The sequence below is a fragment of the Salvelinus sp. IW2-2015 genome, linkage group LG11 (genome assembly GCF_002910315.2).
Source record: "Salvelinus sp. IW2-2015 linkage group LG11, ASM291031v2, whole genome shotgun sequence".
In the NCBI taxonomy this organism is placed as follows: Eukaryota; Metazoa; Chordata; class Actinopteri; order Salmoniformes; family Salmonidae; genus Salvelinus; species Salvelinus sp. IW2-2015.
The window spans coordinates 8,664,482-8,676,642 of record NC_036851.1 but is presented as its reverse complement, the minus strand read 5'-3'; the positions used below and the strand labels follow the sequence as shown (position 1 = coordinate 8,676,642).

The window sequence follows — 12,161 nt, the reverse complement described above, 5'->3', positions numbered from 1 at the left end:
ACAAGTCTCTCACTGTTGCCGCTTGCTATAGACTCCCACTGCCCCCAGCTGTGCCCTCGATACCATATGTAAATTGATTGCACCCCATCTATCTTCTGAGCTCGTGCTACTAGGTGACCTAAACTGGAACATGCTTAACACTCCGGCCATCCTACAATCTAAGCTTGATGCCTCAATCTCACACAAATGATCAATGAACCTACAGTACAACTCCAAATCTGTAAACACGGCACCTCAAAGATGTTGTGCGAGCAAGGAGGCCTACAAACAAGAATCAGTTACACCAGCTCTGTCGGGAGGAATGGGCCAAAATTCACCCAACTTATTGTGGGAAGCTTGTGGAAGGCTACCCAAAACGTTTGACCCAAGTTAAACATTTGAAAGGCAATGCTACCGAATACTAATTGTGTGTATGTAAACTTCTGACCCACTGGGAATGTGATGAAATAAATAAAAGTTGAAATGAATCATTCTTTCAACTTTTTTTCTAACATTTCACATTCTTAAAATAAAGTGGTTATCCTACCTGACCTAAGACAGGGAATTTCTTCTAAGATTTTTACATCCGTGTATATCCCCGCCAAGCAGACATTGTATTGTAGCTGGGGATTTTAACAAAGCTAATCTGAAAACAAGGCTCCCTAAATTTGATCAATTTATCGAATGCGTGACCCGGGCTGGCAGCATTCTGGATCATTGCTACTCTAACTTCCGCGACGCATACAAAGCCCTCCCTCGCCCTACTTTTGGCAAATCTTACCACGACTCCATTTTGTTGCTGCCAGCCTATAGACAGAAACTAAAACAGGAAACGCCGTGTTCAGGTCTGTTCAATGCTGGTTCAACCAATCTGATTCCACGCTTCAAGATTGCTTCGATCACGTGGACAGGGATATGTTCCGGATAGCCTCAGACAACAACATTGATGTATACACTGATTCGGTGAGCGAGTTAATTAGCAAGTGCATCGGTGATATTGTACCCATGGGGACTATTAAAACCTTCCCCAACCAGAAACCGTGGATTGATGGCAGCGTTCGCGCAAAACTGAAAGCGCAAACCACTAATTTTAATCATGGCAAGGCGACCAGAAACATGACCGAATACAAACAGTGTAGCTATCCCCTCCACAAGGCAATCAAACAAGCTAAGCGTCAGTATGGAGACAAAGTAGTCGCAATTCAACGGTTCAGACACGAGCATATGTGACAGTGTCTACAGTCAATCCCGGATTACAAAAAGAAAACCAGCCCCGTCGCGGACACCGACGTCTTGCTCCCAGACAAACTAAAAAACTTCTTTGCTCGCTTTGAGGACAATACAGTGCCACTGACACGGCCCGCTACCAAGACCCTGGGTCTCGACCCCGCCCTGTGCAACTGGGTCCTGGACTTTCTGACGGGCCGCCCCCAGGTGGTGAGGGTAGGAAACAACATCTCCACCCCGCTGATCCTCAACACTGGGGCCCCACAAGGGTGTGTTCTCGGCCCTCTCTTGTATTCCCTGTTCACCCATGACTGTGTAGCCATGCACGCCTCTAACTCAATCATCAAGTTTGCAGACGACACTACAGGGGAAGGCTTGATTACCAACAACAACGAGACGGCCTACAGGGAGGAGGCGAGGGCCCTCGGAGTGTGGTGTCAGGAAAAATAACTCTTCACACTCAACGTCAACAAAACAAAGGAGATGATCGTGGACTTCAGGAAACAGCATAGAGAGCACCCCCCTATCCACATTGACGGGACAGTAGTGGAGAAGGTGGAAAGTTTTAATTCCTTGGCGTACACATCACAGACAAACTGAAATTGGTCCACCCACACAGACAGCGTGGTGAAGAAGGCGCAACAGCTCCTCTTCAACCTCAGGAGGCTGAATAAATTTGGATTGTCACCGAAAACACTCACAGTCTTTTTCATATGCACAATCGAGAGCATCCTGTCGGGCTGTATCACCGCCTGGTACGGCAACTGCTCCGCCCACAACCGTAAGGGTCTCCAGAGGGTAGTGAGGTCTGCACAACGCATCACCGGGAACAAACTACCTGCCCTCCAGGACACCTACACCACCCGATGTCACAGGAAGGCCAAAAAGATCAAGGACAACAACCACCCGAGCCACTGCCTGTTCACCCCGCTATTATACAGAAGGCAAGGTCAGTACAGGTGCATCGAAGATGGGACCGAGAGACTGAAAAACAGCTTCTATCTATATCAGACTGTTAAACAGTCATCAGTAACATTGATTGGCTGCTGCCAACATATGTATCACTAGTCACTTTAAACAATGGCACTTTAAATAATGTTTACATACCCTACATTACTCATCTCATATGTTTAAATATACTGTACTCTATACCATCTTTCCTATGCTGCACGAGGCCTATGCCTCGTGCCGCATAGGCCTCGTGCGGCTTAGGCCATGCGGCATCTTGCCTATGCCKCACGGCCATCGCTCATCCATATATTTATATGCACATATTCTTATTCATTCCTTTACACTTGTATAAGGTAGTTGTTGTGAAATTGTTAGATTACTTGTTAGATATTACAGAACGGTCAGAACTAGAAGGACAAACATTTTGCATTAACATCTGCTAACCATGTGTATGTGACCAATACAATTGGATTTGATTTGATTTGGATTAAATGTCAGGAATTGTGAAAAACTGAGTTTAAATGTATTTGGCTAAGGTGCATGTAAACTTCCGACTTCAACTGTAAATAGTTAGGTTGTTGAGTAAGCAACATTAGCTCAGTAAGTGAAAGGCCAACTAAGGGCAGCAAATACAATATAGCTAACTCACTTTTTCTCTCTCTCTGTATGCCTCTTCTCCTTAATTTTTTTATTAATTAATTTGTTAATAACTATTCAACTATTATCTATCTCTCTCTTTGAGTCAACTACTCACCTCACTTTATGCACTGCAGGGATTGCTAGCTGTAGCTTATACTTTAATTACTATATTCATTCTCTGATTATTTGATTGGATGGACACGATGTTAGTTCATATTGCAAGAGCTCTGATAAGTTGGAGGATGAGCCAATCCTTTCACGCTCCTAACAGACAACTTTCTCCCACGCCAAGCGATGTATGATGATATCTGGTTGTCGTCTGAAGTCTTTTGCGAAATTCGAACATGGTGTTTACCCAGTCACTACTCAATTAGTGGCATGAATGATGTGGCTGATATTGTTCATGAACATTCCCAGACGAAGAGATCTAAACTTGATAAAGGATACAAGTTCTTCCACAAATAATATATATTCAACTATCAAGGTAAGTTAGTACTTAAAGGAACCAATTCGAGCTTCTCCTTCTAAAAAGTCACCTTTCCAGAAACAAGTCTCTCACTGTTGCCGCTTGCTATAGACCTCCCACTGCCCCCAGCTGTGCCCTCGATACCATATGTAAATTGATTGCACCCCATCTATCTTCTGAGCTCGTGCTACTAGGTGACCTAAACTGGAACATGCTTAACACTCCGGCCATCCTACAATCTAAGCTTGATGCCCTCAATCTCACACAAATGATCAATGAACCTACCAGGTACAACTCCAAATCTGTAAACACGGGCACCCTCATAGATGTCATCCTAACTAACTCGCCCTCCAAATACACCTCTGCTGTTTTCAATCAAGATCTCAGYGATCACTGCCTCATTGCCTGCATCCGTAATGGGTCTGCGACCAAACGACCACCCCTCATCACTGTCAAATGCTCCCTAAAATACTTCTGCGAGCAGGCCTTTCTAATCGACCTGGCCGGGGTATCCTGGAATGACATTGACCTCATCCCGTCAGTAGATGATGCCTGGCTATTCTTTAAAAGTGCCTTCCTCACCATCTTAAATAAGCATGCGCCATTGAAAAAATGTAGAACTAGGAATAGATATAGTCCTTGGTTCACTTCAGACCTGTCTGCCCTTGACCAGCACAAAAACATCCTGTGGCGTTCTGCATTAGCATCAAATAGCCCCCGTGATATGCAACTTTTCAGGGAAGTTAGGAACAAATATACACAGGCAGTTAGGAAAGCTAAGGCTAGCTCTTTCAAACAGAAATTTGYATCCTGTAGTACTAACTCAAAAAGTTCTGGGACACTGTAAAGTCCATGGAAAACAAGAGCACCTCCTCCCAGCTGCCCACTGCTCAGAGGATAGGAAACACTGTCACCACCGATAAATCCACTATAAATGAGAATTTCAATAAGCATTTCTCTACGGCTGGCCATGCTTTCCACCTGGCTACCCCTACCCCGGTCAACTGCCCGGCACCCTCCACAGCAACCCGCCAAAGCCCCCACCATTTCTCCTTCACCCAAATCCAGATAGCTGATGTTCTGAAAGAGCTGCAAAATCTGGACCCCTACAAATCAGCCGGGCTAGACAATCTGGACCCTCTTTTTCTAAAATGATCTGCCGAGATTGTTGCAACCCCTATTACTAGCCTGTTCAACCTCTCTTTCGTATCATCTGAAATTCCCAAAGATTGGAAAGCTGCCGCGGTCATCCCCCTCTTCAAAGGGGGTGACACTCTAGACCCAAACTGCTACAGACCTATATCTACCCTTTCTTTCTAAGGTCTTCGAAAGCCAAGTWAACAAACAGATTACCGACCATTTCGAATCCCACCGTACCTTCTCCGCTATGCAATCTGGTTTCAGAGCTGGTCATGGGTGCACCTCAAGGTCCTAAATTACATCATAACCGCCATCGATAAGAGACATTACTGCGCAGCCGTATTCATCGACCTGGCCAAGGCTTTCGACTCTGTCAATCACCACATTCTTATTGGCAGACTCAACAGCCTTGGTTTCTCAAATGTTTGCCTCGCCTGGTTCACCAACTACTTCTCTGATAGAATTCAGTGTGTCAAATCGGAGGGCCTGTTGTCCGGACCTCTGGCAGTCTCTATGGGGGTGCCACAGGGTTCAACCCTCGGGCCGACTCTCTTCTCTGTATACATCAATGATGTTGCTCTTGCTGCTGGTGATTCTCTGGTACTACCTCTACCAGGACGACACCATTCTGTATACTTCTGGCCCCTCTTTGGAAACTGTTAACTAACCTCCAGACGAGCTTCAAATGCCATACAACTCTCCTTCCGTGGCCTCCAACTGCTCTTAAACGCAAGTAAAACTAAATGCATGCTATTTCAACCGATCACTGCCCGCACCCTGCTTCGCCCGTCCAACATCACTACTCTGGACGGCTTCTGACTTAGAATACGTTGGACAACTACAAATACCTAGGTGTCTGGTTAGACTGTAAACTCTCCTTCCAGACTCACATTAAGCATCTCCAATCCAAAATTAAATCTAGGAATGCTTCCTATATCACAACAAAGCATCCTTCAACTCATGCTGCCAAACATTACCTCGTAAAATGACTATCCTACCGAGTCCTCGACTATCGGGTTGATGTCATCTATAAAATAGCCTCCAACATCTACTCAACAAACTGGATGCAGTCTATCACATGCCATCCGTTTGTGTCACCAAATCCCCATCACTATCCACCATTGCGACCCTGTACACTCTCAGTTGGTTGGCCCTCGCTTCATACTCGTCGCCAAACCCACTGGCTACAGGTTATCTACAAGTCTCTGCTAGGTAAAGCCCCCCTTATCTCAGCTCACTGGTTCACCATAGCAGCACCCACTCGTAGCACGCGCTCCAGCAGGTATATCTTACTGGTCATCCCCAAAGCCAATTCCTCCTTGGTCGTCTTTCCTTCCAGTTCTCTGCTGCCATTGACGTGGAACGAAACTTGCAAAAATCTCTTGAAGCTGGAAACACTTATCTCCCTCACTAGCTTTAAGCACCAGCTGTCAGAGCAGCTCACAGATTACTGCACCTGTACATAGCCTATCTATAATTTAGCCCAAAAAACTACCCCTTCCCTTACTGTATTTATTTATTTATTATTTTTTGCTCCTTTGCACCCCCTTATTTCTATTTCTACTTTGCACATTCTTCCACTGCAAATCTACCATTCTAGTGTTTTACTTGCTATATTGATTTACCTCGCCACCATGGCCTTTTTTTGCCTTTACCTCCCTTATCTCACCTCATGTCTCACATTGTATATAGACTATTCTTTTACTGTATATTGACTACAGTGATCCCTCGCCACTTCGCGGTTTCACTTATCGGCGGATTCGCTATTTCGCGGATTTCATAATGCATTTTTTTTTTTTTTTTGCACCTGCATTTGATCGCTAAAAACTCACTTCCCGCTTCTTGTATCAAAACATGCTACGAATTGTTGCTCTCATTTTTTGTCGTCTCGTGCAGTTATTGTTCGTACATAAAACAGCTTGGCAATATTTTACATTAAGGCCAGGAAGGAAGGAAGGACTAACGCTTGGTCGCTTAGCAACCATGGTGCGAAGGCCACTGAACTAAAAGCGAGTAAGCTGAGGAATGGGACCCTTTGATGAGCCGTTCTTACAGTTCTTCCAACGTAATCGATGGTGGCATGTCGGTGTACAAGGATCTTTTTGCAAAGAAGAAAACAAGAGCGACAACAGCTGCCTATCACTATGTTCTTCTCCGAACAAACACACCTGCACCGCGGGGCTTCAGAAGAGAGAACAACTGCAGAGCGCAGTCAGGATGCAGCGGGCCAGTCTGAAGAGCAGTGAAACGGCCTACACGGTGAGTCACTGTTATTGTTATACATGTAATAGTTGCTAATTGTTAAAAAAAAATTTTTTTCTATTTGCGGGATTTCACTTATCGCGGGTCATTTCGGAACGTAAACCCCCGCGATAAACGAGGGATTACTGTATATTGTTTTGTTTATTCCATGTGTAACGCTGTGTTGTTGTATGTGTCGAATTGCTATGCCTTATCTTGGCCAGGTCGCAGTTGCAAATGAGAACTTGTTCTCAACTAGCCTACCTGGTTAAATAAAGGTGAAATACATTTTTTTTTAACCAGTTGAGATAGATAGCTAACTAGTCAATTTAGCTTGCTAGCTAACGGTAGCTAAGATGTTACCAAATTGGTTAGTGCTAACATTAGCTAACATGAGTTAGCTAGCTAAAGTTACTAAATATTTGTCAGACTTAGCTAGCTAACTAATTAATGTTAACTATTTGGCCAGCTGCTGTAACATATTGTTTGTTTCTAGCTAGCAACATAGCTCRCTAGATAGCTAAACCCATCTAAGTAAAGTTAAGAGTAGCAATGGTAACTTACTAGCATGCATCAATTTAATGTTGTCACCTAACATTCTTCTTTCTTGCTCTGTTGTTGTGGTTGTGCGGTGTCAAACATGGTAGACCTCGCGAGGAGGCAGTGGTAGTAAGGGAAAGGTGTCACCGGTCAATGAGGAAGAATGAGGATTCTCATTCACTGCAGTTTACGAGATAGGATGGGGAGATTAGTGCTTAGTGTTGCCGTGGTTGCAGTTTACCTGTATTTTGTTCTTATGTTCAAAATAATCAAACTTGGGTGTATCTGTTCTCATGTCCCTGGACATGCACTACTCTTCCAGACTGCACATTACACCACAATGGGGTTGACSACCGTGCCACCACCATTGTCTTGTACAAGGGTACTGCAGTCATGGCAAAGGCCAAGAACTCAGGTGAGTTTTGAAGTTACGATAATTGTTCACATTGTCATGGAGAACACACACATCTTGCATTTTTGTAAGCCCATATTACTGCACATTGTTCGACATTCACCATTTAATGTTTTTTTCCCYGACCAGAGCCACCTGATGAAATGGTTGTGAGGAAGCTAAGGACATCAACCAGGAGTGGCATAAAATTCACTCTTTACCAAGCATTCCCTGGTGAGTTACAATTGTCTTGAAACAAGTTGGCATCCCCAGGCTGTCCCCATTATGCTCACACGTTGCCTTCGCTGACATTTATTGGACTTAAGTTTTACAATCTTGGCTGATATTCATCCCTTGTCTATGCTTCTTTTTTACGTGTTTCAGGGCCCCTTCCTGACGTGACGTGCTGTCTGCTGGACCAAGTTTGAGGAGCATGAGACCACAGCCTGCCAGCCTGTCAAGGTGCTGCATGGACTGGATGAAATGACTCTGGTTGATTTGGTCCAATGCCCTGTGGGTCAGTACTGTCATATCAGTGTCCCCCAACTTTCACCAGGGAGATTCTAAAGCATCCAGATGCTCCTGCATTCCCCCAACTCCAAGTAAAAGAAAGTCAATTGCACTGTAATTTAAACTTTGTCCCTACTTGCAGAGAGCTTAAAGGTGTCACCAGCATTGTCATCTGCTATTGAGAATGGCACAGTCGAGCAATCTGCCTGTCCACTATGGAAGGAAATGAGGAAACCATGTGTGACTGCTAGCCGGTTTAGGGAGGAATGCCACGAGCGTGGGGAGTCATCTAAGCAGGCCATAACCATGAGAATGCTTAAAGGTGAGAGGCAAACCAAAGCTATGACAAAGGGTATTCAGCTTGAGCCAGAAGTTCTACAGAACTACTCTGAATTATTTAATGTCTTGGTCAAACCTTGCGGTTTCATTGTGCACCCAGATGCACCACATCTTGGGGCAATTCCTGATGGGAAAATGTATGACCTGCATCGCCGCCCTCCGGGCTAGCCGAGATCAAGTGCCCTGATGTTGAGAGTGTAACTGATGTGAAGGACTGTAAGTTTGTCAATGACCAGGCCAAACTCCGACACAGCCACAAATATCACTGACCTCTTCTACACCTACACGGCTGTGTACCTTAAAATGGATGTAGTGTAGCATCTGAGCCAATCCTATTTGGCAGGGCACTGTTTCCCAAGGCAATGTACAGATGATGTACCGTAAGTGACTAATTAACATTGTATGTAGAGGAAAATGCATTTTAATGAATGAATTTGTATGATCTTTGTATGGACCCACAACCCACTTGAACCCACAACCCACATGAACCCACAACCAGGGCTGTGGGTTCGATTCCCACAGGGGACCAGTATGAAAATGTATGCACTCACTACTGTAAGTCGCTCTGGATAAGAGCATCGACAAAAATGTAAATGTAAGCAACATTGCAATAGAGTAAATTGTTCTACTGATTTAATTGTGGGATCTTTGTTATGTCATGACAGGCTACACATAACATGTCACGTAATTAATATTCAATTGTATTTACTGAATAAAATCTTCAAATAAAAAATTGTGTTATCTCTTTAACAGATTAATGCATTTTGCAAACACTAAATCCCAAAACACCATCGTATTCATGAAACCTATTAATCAATACATATTCAATATACAAATGATCCCAAATTCATATCCTGTCTGTGAACAGATCAATGTATAATAATCACAAAAAACACATTAATGGAACTAAAATCATAAATCATTMATTTGTAGTGTGTGTGCACTGCCGTGCTTGAGCATGTTTTCACACTGACGTATCACTCTTGAGATGCAGAGGGCCCTGGCAGTTCACAATTAAGYAGCAGTTCCTCCACAGTTGATTGACAGAGCCTGCCAGAGTGAGTGGGATAATCATGTCCCAGATATGGCACTCCTTCACCCTTCTAATGGCTCTCTCCACTAGCACTCTCAGATGTTCAATGGCTTGCGTTTGCTCGATGTCCTTTTGTGTTAGCGGAGTTGCTTTTTTGAATGGGGGAATGAGGAGCGTTGCCCCCACATCTGACAGCATCCTCCCCATGAGGAACCCCTTGTCTGCCATGCATCCATCACCAGGCTCAAACAGCTTGAGGATTGCTCTTCCCATTCCAGCCTTCTGGGCCTTGGACCAGTAGATTAACCTGGAGGCAAAGGTGGCAATGGACTCCCAGAACAGCATGAAGACCTTCTCTGAGTGGAACCGGGTATAGAACCTGAAGTTCTCATTGCATGCACATGTCCCAGTACAATACAACGATGAGACAGCCTATAGGGAGGAGGTCAGACACCTGGCAGTGTGGTACCAGGATAACAACCTCTCAAGACAAAGGAGATGATTGTGGACTACAGAAAAAAAGAGGACCGAGCATGCCCCCATTCTCATCGACGGGATTGCAGTGGAGCAGGTTGAGAGCTTCAAGTTCCTTGCTGTTCACATCACCAACAAACTATCATGGTCCAAGCACACCAACACAGTCGTGGAGAGGGCACGACAATGCCTATTCCCCCTCAGGAAACTGAAAAGATTTGGCATGGGTCCTCAGATCCTCAGAAAGGTTCTACAGCTGCACCATCGAGAGCATCCTGACTGGTTGCATCACTTCCTGGTATGGCAACTGCTCTGCCTCCGACCGCAAGGCACTACAGAGGGTATTGTGTACAGCCCAGTACATCACTGGRGCCAAGCTTCCTGCCATCTAGGACCTCTATTCCAGGCGGTGTCAGAGGAAGAGGCCCAAAAAATTGCCTAGGACCCCAGCCACCCTAGTTACAGACTGTTCTCTCTGATACCTCACGGCAAGCGGTAACGGAGCGCCAAGTCTAGGTCAAAAAGGCTTCTTAACAGCTTCTACCCCCAAGCCATAAGACTCTTGAACAGAGTGTGTGACAAATCAAATTTTATTTTATTTTTGATGACAGGCATAGTCATGGTCTACTGCAGTCAGTGCAGAGGCACCAACACTTGTGTCCATAGCAGAGACATCCATCTTCTGTTCCCGGACATTGGTTCCCAGTCACGCACTTGCTCTATCAAAGGGAAAGACCCGTGACTACAGGCTCTTCCCACAGTCGTTCCAGGAGAACCGACAGGGAACAATTCATGCATTTTCAATCTTCCACCAGAAGTTTTCTTTTTTTTTTGTCATGTTGCTACAGATGCGACTCAGTCATTAATTCTTTTTGGCATAGTTGCTGTGCAAAAGAACTGGTTGTACATACTAAACAAAATGGATGCTATGCAGCCTGGATTATGTTCTTGTCACTTGCTAGCTATCTAGCCAACTTCAGCTAACATTGAACCTGGAATGACAGTACACTAGCTGCATTTTAATTTGTTTGAGCTTTTTTTATTTAGGCATTAACTTCTTGGAACTATAGGGGGTGCTGTTCCGCATTAGCATATTTGGGTCTCCAAATTAAACTGCCTCGTGCTAAATTCTTGATCGTACAATATGCATATTRTTGTTATTATTGGATAGAAAACACTTTCTAGTTTCTATAGCCGTTGGAATTTTGTCTCTGAGTGGTACAGAACAATATCTACAGCACTTTTCATGACGGGTCAGATTTCAGAAATTTTTACCCCTGATCTGGAGTCTGTTTTTAAGGCGACAGTGAATGCTATGAAGAAACCGACACTGCCTACGTCTTCCTCTGGGTGTCTGTACGTCATCACGTTTTGGAATGGAGTCTATTGCACAATCACAGCCACTATAAAACAAGAAAACGTAGAAGTACCGCTCTCTCCTGCATGCGTCGTGCGCAAGATGGACATCAGACCTGCCTCCTTCCAAATCGTTGTTTAGAGAGTGATATTTCTCCGGTCATGTTTTTAGTCGTTATAGTTGTTAAAAACATCATAATGTAGTTAATTTGAACCGTTTTATAGCAATTTATATCCGTTTAGTGCGATTTTGAGGAATTTCTTTGTTGTGCACTCTGAAACTTTGGACACGTTTTGGGGTCCCGTCGATCGGTAGTGGATATTTCGAAGGACAGAGGACATCTATCGACCAAAAGAAGATTACAACATAGAAAGGATACATTGCCCAAGAATCTGATGGAAGAACAGCTCAAAGTAAGCAATATTTAATATGATAAATCGTTGTTCTGTCGAAATATTTTAAACGCATATTTCGCCATTTTGTGTTTATCGCGTCACTTGGCGAACCCTGTATTGAAAAGTAAGGATAATTTAAAAATGTAAGTCAGCGGTTGCATTAAGAACTAATTTGTCTTTCGATTCCTGTCAACCCTGTATTTTTTAGTCAAGTATATGATTAGCTTTCGATTAAACTAGATCACTCAAAGCTGACGTCCCTCATTTTGATGCTTGAGTTGCTACTATTTTCATGTATAACCACGGTTTTGTATGGCTAAATATGCACATTTTCGAACAAACTGTATATGTATGTTGTAAAATGATGTTACAGGAGTGTCATCGGAAGAATTCTGAGAAGGTTAGTGAAAAAAATAATATATTTGGCGGTGATTACGTTATAGCGCTCTTTGGCTGAATCGATGTCGGTAACGTTTCAC

At 44.0% G+C, this 12,161-nt stretch overlaps 1 long non-coding RNA gene across 1 annotated transcript; it reads left to right on the top strand.

Annotated features, from left to right (window-relative positions):
- Positions 1 to 7,511: 7,511 nt before the first annotated feature.
- Positions 7,512 to 9,099, top strand: LOC111970779 (uncharacterized). The gene is made up of 3 exons (XR_002878153.2): positions 7,512 to 7,598; positions 7,725 to 7,808; positions 7,959 to 9,099. It is a non-coding gene; the product is annotated as an uncharacterized lncRNA (long non-coding RNA).
- The last annotated feature ends 3,062 nt before the right edge of the window (positions 9,100 to 12,161 follow it).